Source organism: Mus caroli, chromosome 4 (assembly GCF_900094665.2).
Source record: "Mus caroli chromosome 4, CAROLI_EIJ_v1.1, whole genome shotgun sequence".
Classification (NCBI taxonomy): domain Eukaryota; kingdom Metazoa; phylum Chordata; class Mammalia; order Rodentia; family Muridae; genus Mus; species Mus caroli.
Window position 1 is genome coordinate 2,776,036 of NC_034573.1, and position 3,145 is coordinate 2,779,180.

Below are 3,145 nucleotides of genomic sequence, written 5' to 3' on the forward strand. Positions count from 1 at the left end.
TCTTTCTATTAGGTATTTTCTTCATTTACAATTCAAATGCTATCCCATTAAGTCCCTCACCCCCTCCCCCCACCCCCCTCACTCCCACTTCTTGACTCTGGTGTTCCCTTGTACTGAGGCATATAAAGTTTGCAATACCAAGGGGCCTCTCTTCCCAATGATGGCCGACTAGGCCATCTTCTGCTACTTATGCAGCTAGAGACAAGAGCTCCGGGGGTACTGGTTAGTTCATATTGTTGTTCCACCTACAGGGTTGCAGACCCCTTTAGCTCCTTGGGCACTTTCTCTAGCTCCTCCAATGGGGGCCCTGTGTTCTATCCAATAGCTGACTGTGAGCATCCAATTCTGTGTTTGTCGGGCACCGGCATAGCCTCACAAGAGACAGCTATATCTGGGTCCTTTCAGCACAATCTTGCTAGGGTATGCAATGGTGTCAGCGTTTGGAGGCTGATTGTGGGATGGATCCCCATATGGGTGTGGCAGTCTTTAGATGGTACATTCTTTCGTCTCAGCTCCAAACTTTGTCTCTGTAACTCCTTCCATGGGTGTTTTGTTCCCAATTCTAAGAAGGGGCCAAGTGCCCATACTTTGGTCTTTCTTCTTCTTCGGTTTCATGTGTTTTGCAAATTGTATCTTATATCTTGGGTATTCTAAGTTTCTGGGCTAATATCCACTTATCAGTGAGTACATATCATGTGAGTCCTTTTCTGATTGGGTTACCTCACTCAGGATGATGCCCTCCAGGTCCATCTATTTGCCTAGGAATTTCATAAATTCATTCTTTTTAATAGCTGAGTAGTACTCCATTGTGTAACTGTACCACATTTTCTATATCCATTCCTCTGCTGAGGGACATCTGGGTTCTTTCCAGCTTCTGGCCATTATAAAGGCTGCTATGAACATAGAGGATCATGTGTCCTTCTTACCAGTTGGAACATCTTCTGGATATCTGCCCAGGAGAGGTATTGTGGGATCCTCTGGTAGTAATATGTCCAATATTCTGAGGAACCGCCAGACTGATTTCCAGAGTGGTTATACAAGCTTGCAATCCTACCAACAATGGAGAAGTATTCCTCTTTCTCCACATCCTTGCCAGCATCTGCTGTCACTTGAGTTTTTGATCTTTGCCATTCTGGCTGGTGTGAGGTGGACTCTTAGGGTTTCTTTGATTTGCATTTCCCTGATGATTAAGGATGCTGAACATTTTTTTTTCATGTGCTTATCAGCCATTTGGTATTCCTCAGGTGAGAATTCTTTGTTTACCTCTGAGCCCCATTTCTTAATGGGGTTATTTGATTTCTGGTGTCCACCTTCTTGAGTTCTTTATATATATTGGATATTAGTCCCCTATCTGATTTAGGATTGGTAAAGATCCTTTCCCAATCTGTTGGTGGCCTTTTTGTCTTATTGACAGTGTCTTTTGCCTTACAGAACCTTTGCAATTTTATGAGGTCCCATTTGTTGATTCTCAATCTTATAGCACAAGCCATTGCTGTTTTATTCAGGATTTTTTCCCCTGTGCCCATATCTTCGAGGCTTTTCCCCACTTTCTCCTCTATAAGTTTCAGTGTCTCTGGTTTTATGTGGTGTTCCTTGAGTCCTGGATGTTTTGAGTTAGAATCTTTTTTTTTTCATTTTGCATTTTCTTTGATTGTTGAGTCCATATTGTCTATGGAATCTTCTGCACCTGAGATTCTTTCTTCCATCTCTTGCATTCTGTTGCTGATGCTCGCATCTATGGTTCTTGATTTCTTTCCTAGGATTTCTGTCTCCAAAGTTGTCTCCCTTTGGATTCTCTTCTCTTCTCTTCTCTTCTCTTCTCTTCTCTTCTCTTCTCTTCTCTTCTCTTCTCTTCTCTTCTCTTCTCTTCTCTTCTCTTCTCTTCTCTTNCTCTTCTCTTCTCTTCTCTTCTCTTCTCTTCTCTTCTCTTCTCTTCTCTTCTCTTCTCTTCTCTTCTCTTCTCTTCTCTTCTCTTCTCTTTCTCCCCTCCCTCTCCCCCTTCCCCTCCCCTCCCTCTCCTCCCCCTCCCTTTCCCTCTCCTCCCCCTTCCCCTCCTCTGTCTCCTCTCCCTCCCCCTCCCTCCCTCTCTCTCTCTCTCTCTCTCTCTCTCTCTCTCTCTCTTTCCTTCTTTATTTCTTTTTTTCAGAATAAACCATTTTTATTTTAATTCACAATCACAATAGTTAGTTCAAGGAGAGCAAACACTTGCCCAGTAACCAATACTACATACAAACCTCAGTAAACATCTATATTTAGATCTCTTTCATGGCCATTCCAAAGCAATGGTACTGTTAGAAATATAAGGGTCCACATTTGTACTATCAGCTATACAGAACCAATTTTATATCTCTTCAGCTTGATTTTTCTTGATTAGATTATTTGTAATCCTGTACTGCTGCAGCACCTTGTTGAAGTCCTCACAGAGCTTGACATCACTCTGGTTCTGAGAACACTCCAGAAACTGCTTGATCTCTTGAGAGCAAGGTCCAAAAGACAGCTGTTTCTGCAGCTGGTCTCCCTGAGGCTCCTAGTAAGTGATGTCAGGTTTTGCAGGCTCAGCATTACCACCTCTATTGAAGCCCCTAGTGATGGTGTGCCCCAGGGTGTGCCCCAGTGCAGAGCCCACAGCCACACTGGTAGCCATCTGGGCCATCAGGCCTGGCTACTGGGGTGCAGCGGCAGGTGAGCCAACTGCAGATGGTGCAGCTACTGTTGGAGGCTGAGCTGCAGGTGCTCTTCTGGGAGCAGCCCTCACCTGAGGGGCTCAGCTATCTGGAGGAGTCACCCCGGAAGTGCAGCTTCGGCTTCCTTGTGGCATCCTAATTGCTTGGAGTCTCACTGTTCAGCGAAGACAAACCTTATGTTTTCTTTATAGTTTCTACTTCCATTTTTAGATCTTGGATGGTTTTGTTCAATTCCATCACCGGTGTGGTTGTGTTTTCCTGTAATTCTTTAAGGGATTTTTGTGTTTCTTCTTTAAGGACTTCTACCTGTTTAGCTGTGTTTGCCTGTAGTTCGTTAAGGGATTTTTGTGTTTCCTCTTTAAGGGCTTCTACCTATTTAGCAGTGTTCTCCTGTATTTCTTTAAGTGAGTTATTAATGCCCTTCTTAAAATCCTCTACCAGCATCATGAGATATGATTTTG

At 43.8% G+C, this 3,145-nt stretch overlaps 1 pseudogene; it reads right to left on the reverse strand.

The window, feature by feature from the left end:
- Positions 1 to 2,341: 2,341 nt before the first annotated feature.
- Positions 2,342 to 2,818, reverse strand: LOC110292366 (annotated as a pseudogene).
- Between the last annotated feature and the right edge of the window lie 327 nt (positions 2,819 to 3,145).